General features: G+C 40.3%; 1 protein-coding gene across 3 annotated transcripts in view; it reads left to right on the top strand.

Annotated features, from left to right (window-relative positions):
• The first annotated feature begins 350 nt into the window (after window positions 1-350).
• Window positions 351-12,957, top strand: part of taok3a (TAO kinase 3a) — a 77,511-nt gene continuing 64,904 nt past the window's right edge. The window contains exon 1 of one of the 3 annotated variants that reach the window (XM_020636604.3): window positions 351-707. The gene's annotated coding sequence lies outside the window, so the exon portion shown is untranslated. Of the gene's footprint in view, window positions 708-831; window positions 1,007-1,176; window positions 1,200-12,957 lie in introns of those variants that run through there. The other 2 variants (XM_065948090.1, XM_065948095.1) reach the window with 2 other exon arrangements.

Here is a 12,957-nt window from a genome sequence, read left to right on the forward strand (position 1 = left end):
CTTATTAAATTCCTGATCATAATCCAAGTTGTAGCACAGACGTGTGTGTAGTTTGAATTTCCCTCGGGATCAATAAAGTATCTATCTATCTATCTATCTATCTATCTATCTATCTATCTATCTGGACTGCTTTGAAAATATTGTAGTTCATAAATCCAACGGCGGATGGCATCATTGTACAGAGTACGTTAGGGAGACATACTGGCTTGCTACTAGTGGAGTTGCAACAGAATCGGGATGACTCAGTCCATGCATGTTTAATGATTTGCCAAGGAAATAAGATGTGGGATTCTTGGTCGTTTACTTTTACACCTTCACTCTTTATTTAAAGCAGCATTGAGAAAGGTATATTTAACGCTGTTTCACATTTGCATTAGGCTGAATGTGGAGACTTCAATAAAGCATACGATACTGTGCTAAACAATCAGTATGTTTTATATTTAAAAGAAAAATACCTTTTTTGTAAAAAAAAAAAAAAAAAAAAAACTTTCTTCAGCAGACACTTCCTTACGCACGAGGCAACTTTATTTCCGCCTGTCTGTCAAAGTAGCTGTCAAACGCGAGCGCGAGGGGTTGTGCTCCCGCTGCTCCGTCATTCAGGAAGTCCACACCAACTGACAGCAAAGTCACATCGACATCTCAAGACTCGGACTAACAAAAAAAAAAATTCTGAAGTGTTTTTCAACCACTACGACTTTTGCGAAAAGGTGAGTAGTTTTTTTTGTTTTGTTTTTTTCTTCCACCGTCTGTTGTCGTGTTGCTGTCACTGTTTGTTTCCGGCTCTCTCCACAGCCTCGCTTCACTCTTAACTAAAAATGACACTTCCTCTTGTCTCAAAGCTAAGCTACGGTAGCTAATGTCAAAGCAGCAAAAAAAGAAGAAGAAAAAAGTGGGTTTTAACGAGAAGTGGCGCTTAATGAATACACCTGAAGTTGTAAATAACCACCATTGTTCTGGTTTCGACGCAGTTCGCCTTGTTGTTTGAACGCCAGTCCACTCATCGGCGGTGAGTACCGAAACAAGCAGTATCAGTCCGCCGTGGTTAAGTGCGTAGTTTTCTCTTTTTTTTAAAAGGTCGTTAAAGCGAAGCATGTTTTTTGATTGATGTGTTTCTGCACCTGCTGCAAATCCACGCTGATATTTGGCTGCGTACGTTGTAAACTGACGGTACTGTTGCTGTTTGGTTTGTTCCTCAGGGGGTGAGTATGGAGAGCAAAGGAGATGACAGGTTGTAATGAAGTGTACAGCTGATGGGGTTTTTTTTTTTTTTAAACCGACGAAGCGGCTGCACGCTATGTAAACTTGGCCTAGGTGTTATTTTAGCGTTGTCATTCAATGTGGGCCACACGTCTGTCCGAGTGTGTCACAACCACTGTGACTGTGGTACCGTCCATTGCATCCTACATTGTTGTGAGTGAGATTTTACTATCGCCGTACAGTCACAATGGCTCCGAATGAGATGCTGTAGCGTCCACTGCACTACTATGAGCCGAACCACATTTTTTACATGCATTAAAACCTACTGGCCTACATCTCTTTGCAGATGTTCACCAGTCACTAATATTGTCATTCCTGGCACTTTGTGAAATGATTGTAATGTTTGCGTGCATGCTGTTAACGCACGGATAAGAGACAGCACGTCATTTCCATTTGTTCTTCTCTGGTTCCGATGCTGCAAGAGAGCATCACCTGCATGTGAAACAGTGCTTGATTAAATATCCACCGTTATAAAAGTAAATGTAGGCTAACGTGACGCGCTCGAAATGGCAGATGCACATTGCAAGCTGAGCACTAAAGCCCAAGCTGACCCAACATGATGTCATCTCTTGTGAGTAGAGCGCATGAGTGAGGGGAAGCAGACCTGTCTCTCACGACTAGACTGGTTTATTCGTCAATGACATATTTTTAAGAGGGATAACATTCCTTATTATGACATGATTCTGCACCTGCATGTCATTTCAGTCGACTTGTAGTTTGTTATGGTTCTATCTTGTTTAGGTGCAAAGAAGGGAGGTTGAATGGAAGAAATTCAATATCATTTTAAACACACATTAGCATCAAAGAAGAGTTTCCTTGTCTTAATATCTTGCTAAGGAAGAAGTGCCAAACTGATGTCAGTTGAAAATGACATTTTTATTTTAAGCTGTTGTTGTATTTAATCTTTTTTCCATTTTGTTGAAATTTGTTGCCTTTTATTTCAGTGTGTTTTTAGTGTCTCACTGGCTGACACATCCTCATCCTCTGCTAGGATATAATGTAACCTATTTACCATGGATCCAGGAACAGGAAGTGATTCATTAAAACACTTACCTGAAAGGTAGTGTTTGTAATCTTATCTAGCATCAAAACGGTCTTTAAAGCTCACAATCAATGAATCATGTACTCTGAAAAAGGACAGAAAAAGAGCCATCATCTCAAGCTGCTGTAGTCCTTTAAAATCTCCAACCTATCACTGCCATGCGGTCTGGATGGAAAGTACCAATCAAATGCCTCCCTGACTCCTTGTGCATATCTCTTCCCTTGCCATGCACAAGCTCACTCTCAAGGCGCTTACACCGCTGCCAGAGGTAGTCAACATCTACCAGAGTAAGGGAAGAGAAAGCTCAGCTCAAATTGTCACAGTTAATGGTAACTGCTCGACCTTCTAAACAGTGCAGGAAAATAAACATAGAAGCAGAGAAGGCTTCAACAAGTAAGAGTTTGTGTCAGGAAAGAGGACAAACCAGACCAAACATTAATAGAGCTTTTCTGCAATGGTGACAACTGAGGGACTTGAAAGTTCTGAAAAGTGACACCAAGCTGTCTTTCTGTTGCTGTGTCTTCTTTGTACATTGAGTATGATAATTTTAGGTGGTTTTTTTGTATACAGCTGAATGAAACATGTGGTGTCATAGTTGAAAGTGATGTGCTAAAGGTTCTCTCTCCGCTCTATAGAGCAGTTGTGATCTGGCTGGTGCAGGAGCCCTGAGGGGAGGGGGTAGGTTTAGATTGCACCCTGAGGAGATGTTACGGTACATTCAAATCTTTCTAGCTTTCCAGAGTGACCAAGCCTACCTTTAAAGTACATATTTAAAATCATTTTAAACTTAAAAGTCAAAGAGACTCCTTATCAAGCCATAGCTCATTTAGTGTTTTGGAGGAACTTTCTGGATGAACTTAAGTTTCTAGCTTGTGGATGATGCAGTTGTCGGTATATGGTGACAGCAAGCACAGGCAAATGCTGTTATGCTTTTTTATTTTTTATTTATTTTTTTGACATTAGCCAGGGGTCTTCTCATGAATTTGGTGTTGTGTGTGAATGGTGATGGATGCACTGGGAAAGGACACTTCAGCTGCTGTTGACAATTGGCTAATATGGCTGTCAGACACATGGGGTGGAGTCTTCTTGTTGTGAGCCAGACATGCTAACGCTAAGGCCATGTTCATACTAAAGGCAGACCGCAGGACTGGGTTAGATGGAGCCGAGGTCAGGTCGTCAAAGTACCATAATGTAGAGGGTGCAAACATGCTATGGAAAAGTGTGTTTATCAGATGTTTTGATATAGACTTTTAGTACATTATGTTTCTTTAGCAATTTTTAAATGATCCCATCCTTTTAAGAACATGGGATTTACTCACTGGCTTTACATACTTTTCAGTAAGTTTTGTGTTCATCAGCCAAGCATTATCCTAACATGTAATTGGTATAATGCATGGTATCAGTGATTCAGAACACAGTTGATCCGTGATAGGTTTAGCGACCTCCACCGTTTCAGTTGCATGTGATCCACAGATTGATAGAAATTTGATCAACACGTAAAAATAAACCTACTGCCCATAAATCCCTGTGTGGAGTCTTTGTGTGACTTAATTGAAGAAATTACTTGTAAAGTGTGCGTAATAGTGTTAGTGTTATGAATACTTTGTTTCATCTCACTGTGTCTGTATTTATCATGTGGGTATCAGCTGGTGGCTGCATGGCATGTATCAGAAACTTTATATTAGTAAAATAAACGTTGCAGCCTACAGTCTGTTGCTGTAAGCTTAGCCAAACAGAATCTCCAAAAGAGCATTGTGTTGGGTCCAAAGACTACAGACCCTAAATGCACGCTCCCGGTTCCTGCGGTCAACTGTACAATGTGTCCTTGGGCACTTAACACCAAGTTGCTGCTTCGTCAGCGGTGTATGAATGTGTATGAATGGGATTAGTTACTTCTGATGGTCACTTTACAAGGCAACCTCTGCCATCAGTGTGTGAATAGGTGTGGATGGGTAGGTGTGACCTGTGATGTAAAAGCGCTCTGATTAGCCAGAAGAGAAGAAAAGCGTTATACAAGCTCAAGTCCATTTACCATTATACATTGTCAAACTATTATGTCTGAACCACAATCACAAATTTTCTGTTCAATGAATTTGTGTGCAATGATCATGGTTATGATGGCATGCTGAACGGAAATTTAGATCAGGGCTTACACCCATTTTTATGATTTTATTTTAATTGATTAAATTTTTTTTAAATTAAACTCCAGATTAATTATTTGTTTTCTTTAATTGTTATTTTATGACACAATTATTTCTTATGTCAATTAAGTGTTTAACATGAGTGTAAAATAAAAAAGGTGAAGAATTATTTCTAATCTGCTAACAGGTAAATCAGAAAACAAAGCTGAATAATGCAATTATTTAGGCATTAGAAATGTGCAGTCACAGAGAGAGCCAGAGGTTTGAGAAAGTTGGCTTTCTAACAAAAATGCTAAACAGCACAGTACTGTCTGTGTAAAAAAAAACTTCTGGATGATACCCGTTCAGACGACTACACATTTGGCTTTTTGTAGGTCGATCCCAGCAGTATGTACTTTTAAGTATTATTATTATTATTATTTTCTTTTTTATTATTATTTTTCAATTGTACAAACTATAGCCTTCCTTACAAAGTTCCTATTTTGCATCCAGTATGGCCATCTTGCTTGTGTGATCTCAGTCAGCCATGCATCATGGTATGTTCTGTGTGCTTTATATCTGAACAGTGATCAGTGGATTTGCGAGAGAGGCAGTAAATCCACTGAAAGCTATCAAATGTACGTTGGTTAGCTCAATTGTTAGAGAAAGTCTCCATGTATGGCTACTGTCCCACTGTCTAACCTGTAACAGGTGCACTATTACAGGTTAGACCAGATTCCTGACGCCATTGGTGCATGTCATCCTCTACTCTGTTTCCCCACATTTCATGTCATTCTACAGCTGTCCTGCCCTACCAAAAGTTACAAAATAGTCAAAATAAAAAATCCTTTGAAAGAAGGCAAATCAACAAGGACGTCCCTAAATATAATGATCAATTATTTATTGAGCACCAGAAGAAAACAGTGAAGACTGACAGTGACATATAATATTGAAATTGGAAATAACTTGAATAGCTCTGAATCTAGTCAACATGTTTTTGTCATTAACTTAAGGATTTTATTGTACAACAAATTAGGACTGATGATCCATAAAACAGGCTCAATGTCTTTGCAATTGTTGGTGTGACCTCTGCAGATCTGCTTTAGCTTCTAATTAACAGCTCTTGGAAGTTACTGTGGTCCCTAGTGTCATCTCTATCAGTCTCATTTGGATCCTGATGTGTCTTAATTTAAGAAAACCCATAAGCACAAGGCAGGCTTTTTGGCCTTATAGAACATGGGACAAAAAAAGTGATTCTGATGGCCTCCTCTGTCTACTGACCCAGTAAGTGATGTCTTATCACAGTTGGAAATTATTCCTTCCTCCAGCTTTTTGTCTTGTAATGAATCATTTGGCAGTCAAAGATACGTTTACCTACTCTGCTGTCGAACAACCATGACAGGACCACTGCTATTCACATAGGATTCCAAGCTTTCTAATGTACTGTAATGTCTTTACAGACACAGATGTAACCAGCTGTATGCTAGGTCAACTCTGAATATCTGCCTGTGACACTCTCCTAAAGTAAAGATCCTTGATGCCAGTGAAGAAAGTTTTTTTTTTAGATTGTTGTTTTGTATCTAGGGCAACCTGTTGACAGGACTAGTGAAAAACTCCTCCCTGCTGACTAATCCATCTCAGCATCCCTCACAACTCTCTGCTGAAGGGATGAACTCTCTTCAATATGACGGAAGGCTGACTTGTGAAAAATATATTACATTATTGTGAGTTTAGCTGCTGCTACAGAGCAGTTTGGTGGTTTATGCCACGGTAGCAGAGCGCATCAAATATTAAAGCGCTGCTGTCAGGCTTAATGTTCTGCAGTGATCTGGTTTAGCATGTCTAATATAGGAATGCTGTCTCAGATGACGAGGAAAACTATGCCCTCCCTACCCCCACCTCTCCTCTACCAGCAGATTTGTTAACATATACTGCTTTAAATGGTAATTTCAAAAGATAGCAAAACTCGACACTGCTACAAAATCATGGCCTCATTAAGCCAGCAAAAGAGGGAACCTGTACAGATTTTTGGTAAAAGGATTAATCTACAGTGGCAGTGGCACTTTATTTAATTACCCACACGTGAGGACTGCTAGACATGCCCATTTTCACAGCAGGTGAAGTTTTCTTCTTGTGGGCATAAAGGCAGTTTTTTAAATCAAGCCATACTCAACTAATTTTTTTAAGGAGGTTTTTCACACACCCAACTATCTCATAAAGTAGGTGCTTAGGACGACAAACTATTACTTAAAAAGAAAAAAATAATAGACTAGCAAATGTCTTCAGTGTTCAACATTAAGCATGTGGCCTGTGGTCAAAGAAAGTAAAAATGAAATGCAGTCTTCTAAACTGAATTAAATAGACAATACACAGCTGGATTTTCCTGCAGTTCTAGTGCATAAAATAGGTCTCTTCCCATATTTGTATAACACAAGAGATCATCAAAAATACAATTTTCAGGGAGCATAATGGAGAAATGTTAAACCAGACATGTAAGAGAGGATAGTTGTCTGTAACTTTACGTTATCCTAAACAAGATGATAGCAGTCACAGGGAAAAATGTGAAATGGATCTAGTTGTGGCTCAACAGCTGGTGCAGACCTGAGTCATGGCCTTGGTCTTCTGAAAGCTGTCTCAGGGTAGGAAAGCATGATCCAACAGATGTCTCAGCAACAAATGCCTCCCTGGGATGTTTACCACTTCTGTCGTTTATTCGCCACCTCCCAGTGCTGAAAATGGTCTTTGTCTGAACAACCTTTTTAGATCCTTGGTGAAAATTTTGACCATATTCAGCTATTCGTTTTCTGATTATGACGGTCTCTTACATACGTTTTTATAAAAAGAGAATGATATATTTAAGTCATATTTTTACCTTAAAGGTAAAAAGGACAACTTTTTCTTAAGTCATAATGTCCTGTTCTGGCTTAAACTTTTCAACCCTTTCTTGTGAAAGGGTTATTTCATGTTTTGACCTGGACAGTTTTTTTTAAACCTTTTAAATATTTGTAATATTACATTTTATTTAATGTATTTTTCAACCTGTCATAGAACAACATCAAAATGAACTAGTGTATTCTCCCTCAACAACGCAGAATCAGTAATTCAGTTGTTTTATTTCACACGTCTGATAGTATTTTTTTGCACGCATAACATCTGGCCTAACTTGTTTACCTCACACAATATGGATATGCTATATAAGAAAATCAGAACAGATTGGTTGTTGAAGGGATACTTCACCCGTTGAAACATGAATCTGTATTGACATTGGGTCATACATGTAGTAGAAATGTGAAATACATTTTGAAGTTGGTGCCTTCTTGTCCGCCCCAGGGCTCCTCGTCCTCACCGCCGCTGGTGGCAGCCGCAGCAGAGCAGTGTGGGCTGTGGGCTGCGGGCGGTGGTGACGGCGGTGGCCAGCAGCCAGGGCATAACACCCGCCTGTCGGCAGCAGCTGCCTCGCCGCTATATTGCAGTTTGTAGAGAGAGCACAAGACCTTCAAAATCCCCTTCATCCATATCAGTTTTAAGTTGAAACATACTTTTTTTCGCCATTGTCGGTTCTTATCAGCTTTCTCCATAGAGCCTGTTAGCGTAGCTTTCAAGCAATATGACGGATGTTAAGTTTTGTTTCTGGGAGTGAGGTCCCACCCACTGATCTGTTATAGGTCTGTAGCTTCAGTGGTCGAAAATATGAGGAACTAATGATGTAGTTTCACCCCTGCTGACCACAACAGCCGCCGATGATGCAAAATGAAGATTTCATCGGCGCCATCGGAGGCGCCTTGTCAGACTTAAAAATACAAAGATTTCCCATCTCAGGGGTAAAATTGAGGGCGGGATGCACAACCATTCAAAAATACTACCAAGTTTCTAATGATACAAAGCTTAATGCAAATGGGTGATGTATCCCTTCAAATACGTCATTCTGTGTTGTGCATTGCATGTACCTTCTGTCATAAGAGAAGCATTTTGGCAAGTCATCCTCACAGGGTGTGGGAGGTTAGCATCAGCAACTTGATTACAGCCCTTCATTAGAAATCCGCCCCCAATCATCTGGTGAGGTTGCAGCTGTGACCATGAGTTGGCCCCTACGCCCCCAACCCCCAATGCTCTTTTCAACCCCCATGATGTCTGGCTACATCTGTCTCCAGCTCTTCTGTGAATTCTGCAAGCCTCTCTCTGCTATTCCATGACTAGGCCAAGTTGAAGTGCTGGGGAATTACAAGCAACCATCATCATCACCCAAAGAGACATCACAATTGTCGATGGCTGACTTGCCTTATCTTGGCCCACCACCACCACTTCTGGGTGTAGGGCTTAATTTAGCTCAGCAGAATGACGGAAAGAGCTCAGGCTGGGGTATATTTAGAACTACACGGTTAATTTTAATAGGGGCTTTAAAAAACTGAAAGTGTCATGTCATAGAACTACAATTTGCGTCCATTCCGCTGACTCTCTCCTTCATGAAAGCAGCTAGGAAAACTCCAGTATACGCTGGTAGCTTAGCAGAGTGGGCCATGTCGGCATGGCTTAGGATGCATGATTGTGATGGACATATTTGCTGATGTGTGTGGGGGTGAGGTAATACACTGCACTACACTGATCTATTTTGGGAGCTTCCTTTGCCAGCTCAAAGCAGTTTTGTGTCTGGCAGTTCTACATCATAATTGCTACTCAGTGCATTTAGAACATGCTTCTAATTTTTTTCATTGGTTTAGTGTCATCACAGAGATTTCTTAGGTGTGTTGTTTGAGCACTTTCATGGTAGCTCAGCTGTGGTCAGGCAGTATTGGTATTAAATGTAATGACTGTTGATGGACAAGCTGTCAGCATTGCCAATACGTTCAGGGCTTTTCATGTCAATGGATGAATTAGTTTTGGCTACAACTAAACCTGATGTATATGCTTGATAACTCCTTTTTCATTGGGCTACCCGAGAGTGTGCCAACCCCCACCCCCCACCACAATACCACCACCACCATCCAGTCCCAGGAGAAACTAGGCCTCTGCCCAAGCTGCCTTAATGCTGTGACTGGATAGCCTCCATTGGGTCAAGTGGAGATTTGCCTCTGATGAATCAGGGGGAGATTGCGTTGTGCTCTTGTTGGCCAGCAGCAGTGATTCAGTCCAAATGTGACTTTAATTTTTTTATTTTTTAGTTAAGTCTGTGGCTCAGGCTGGCTGAATACATTTAGTAATACATTCAGGATTCCACTAGCAGTGTACAGTTCAAGACAACATCAAAGGTAACATTTTTTGCAGGCTATTCAATTTTTTTGAGTAATGGAATCCACAACCTTTTTCTGCTCCTGTAGTTGACCATTGACCATATTGACTTAACAGCAATCTCCTCTTACCTAACATTCTGAGTGAGAAGCTCAAATGCTAATTTATTCAATGTTGGCTAAACCTAGGGTATCAGACAAATGCATTTTATTTCAACTATTCCTAATTGACCAGTAACTAAAAAGACAATGTGCAATAAAAATCCATAGGAAAATTGAGTCATAAAAAAAAAAAAAATAAAAATAAAAATATATATATATATATTTTTTTTTTTTTGAGCTTTAGTTTCTTTTGTACAACAGCTAATGTGTGTATTCAACAACTTCCAAGCCTATTTACTGTTTATTGAAGTACAAGATAAAATGGCAAAAGCTCTACTTTAGAGTTTAGATTCTTTCTTCACTCACACTGATAGATCACCGCTTAGAAACGCTGGGAGATGAGCAGAAATATTGTAAACAGTTGTTTTTTTACGTGGCAAATGTGCACTGGCTTGGTCGGTTTGGTTTGAAGTTGTTGGGTCCGATCTATGCTCTATATCTAGGGAAGAGTAAGGTAGGGCTGTCAAATAATACATTTTTTAAAATCACGATAATCGCTGAATTTCACTTGACAGGATGTGAATGGTGTGTCATATTGCATGAGGGAACATAAGGAGAAAAAGGGGCCAAAATAGCCAAAGCATGTAGTCCTGCCACCCTTTTCTTGCTTAATAGTCTATGCTCGGAGAGCTTTGTACGCCTTTGTGAACCCAGAGAGCCTGGGGTTAAACTGAACAATTGTCCAATTAAACTGTGACTTGGAGGAAACTCTGTCAGTCAACAACACAACCTACTACCTCTCTTACTCATTCTTGGACTTACAAACATAAATGAACCAGATGTGCAGCGCTGCAAAGGCCACGAACCCGAGCATAATTGCAGGGATAATATTGTCCCAAAGGGCCAATAAGGAAATGGTTTAATTATCAGACCATGAGGGTATCAAAGACGCCAATGCATGTACACCCTTTCCAAGCTTTTATAGAGCTGCATTTTGACCTGTGTGCAGCTATTGTTTCCTGGTGTGATACATGGGCCATGGCAGAGAGGAAATCCTGTTGTGCAATCTTAACAAATTCACAGTGAAGCAGCAGGAAGCAGGCCAGTATTTCAATCCGATTAGATGCCATGGTTCAGGAAACTCCTTCATGAATAATGGCAGGCTGGATTTCATGAAAACTTTGTGATTACTGTAACACACAAGATAATTAAAGAGTCATTCACTTAAGAGGTTTGAAACGGCAGATTGTATTAAAGTGTGGAGGGTAAAAGCAAGGGTTCGGTCATCCACATCCTTGGAGGGGTTAAAAAATGACTGAGCCCTCCCATCCCTACTCCTCCACCACCTGAAACAAAATGGTGACAATGGGGCCAAGTGTTATTAAAATACCATCAAGATAGTGAACATTCAGTTCACCATGAAGTATGTTTGCAAACACCTTAGTATTTATCAGTAATGTATGCTTTTTACATCAGGAGTAAAATTTGACATCATTTTATTTTTTTTATTTTATTTTTACTGTCAGTTCATATTATAAAGTCACACAACAGGGCAGCAACTTTTAAATCTTCTCTTTAGATGCATATGCTGTCATCTTCTGATAATTTAGTTTCAGGCATTGATAAATGTAAAAATCTCTTCCTCATCCTCTTCCTCAGGTCTGTTTCTCCAGTTTATCGTTACCATGTTCAATGCGGGCAATTGTGTTTGGATTAGATATATATATTTTTTTTAAGATTTATTTTTGGGCTTTTTGTGCCTTTATTGGAGAGATAGGACAGTGGATAGAGTCGGAAATCAGGGAGAGAGAGAGAGAGGGGAATGACATGCGGGAAAGGAGCCACAGGCCGGACCCGAACAGTCCTAACACACTGAGGGGGGCTAAGACCCTCACACGCCTAGTTTTTATTGATTTCTCCTCAGCTTTTAATTGCATACAACCACACATCTTAGCAGATTGGCTCAAGTCCATCCACAACATTGACAGTGGTCTTGCTGGCTGATGGAATTTTTAACAAGAAGGTCACAGCGTGTGAGAGCAAATGGCATCGTATCAGATGTTCTTTATTCCTCTACTGGATCACCCCAGGGATGTGTCCTTTCTCCCCTTTTATTTGTATTATACACAAATGAGTGTCAAAGCAGACATGAGAACCGGCACATCATCAAGTTTGCAGATGACTTGATCATTTCCCTCCTGAGCAATGATGAACCAGATCACGGTCCAGTCGTGAGTGAATTCACAGACTGGTGCAGGTCATCCTGAAATGACAGTGGATTTCAGGAAAAATCCCTCTGTCATTTCCCCTGTTTTTATTAACAACCAGGCTGTTGAGGTGGTGCACCAATACAAGTACCTGGGGACTATCATCGATGACAAACTCACCTTCGAGCTCCAAACTGAAGCTGTCTGCAAAAAAGCTCATCAGCGTACATGCACTTTCTGAGGAAGCTTAGGAATTTTAATGTTGACAGCACTTTTATGAAGATGTTTTATTCCTGTTTCATTGAATCAGTTTTAACATTCTGCATGGTGACCTGGTACGGATCACTCAGCATCAAAAACCGTAACAAAATGCAGAGCATTGTTAAACTGTGTGTCAGAATCACAGGATCGTCCTCTTAAGAAGTGTCTTAAGAAAGCACAGTCAATCTTGGCAGATCAAAGTCATCCTTTGTCCAAGGATTTTAAGTTGCTGCCGTCAGGCCGCAGATTCAGCCTGCCAGCATGCAGGACAAAGAGGATGAGAAACTCATTTGTTCCTGCTGCCATCACCTTTTTAAACCACTAACTGTGTTGCCTCTGTTTTTTATCTATTATATTTATTTATTGTCCTTTTCTATGTTGTTTGCTCATTGCGGGCTGTATGTGTGTGTTTTACTGCTGACTGCAAAACAAATTGCCCTCTCGCAGGGATAATAAAGACAACCTTAAACCTTGAACCTTGAACCCGGGCTGCCCGCTTGGAAGACCATAGCCTCCCCACATGGGTCGCGCGCACCAACCACCGAACAACCAGCGCCCCTTGGGATTAGAATTAAATGTTGAGTTATGATGAAACTTTTACCGTCTGTTGAGGACTGAAGGAAAATGCACCTGAGTATTTAACAATTTCACACTCAAACTTTGAAAAAATCTCAAACTTTGACTAATCAGGACAACTACTCCACGTCTAGATGGCCCAAATGTGAATCATGTATACAGTCTGT

Source organism: Labrus bergylta, chromosome 2, assembly GCF_963930695.1.
Source record: "Labrus bergylta chromosome 2, fLabBer1.1, whole genome shotgun sequence".
Taxonomy (NCBI): Eukaryota; Metazoa; Chordata; class Actinopteri; order Labriformes; family Labridae; genus Labrus; species Labrus bergylta.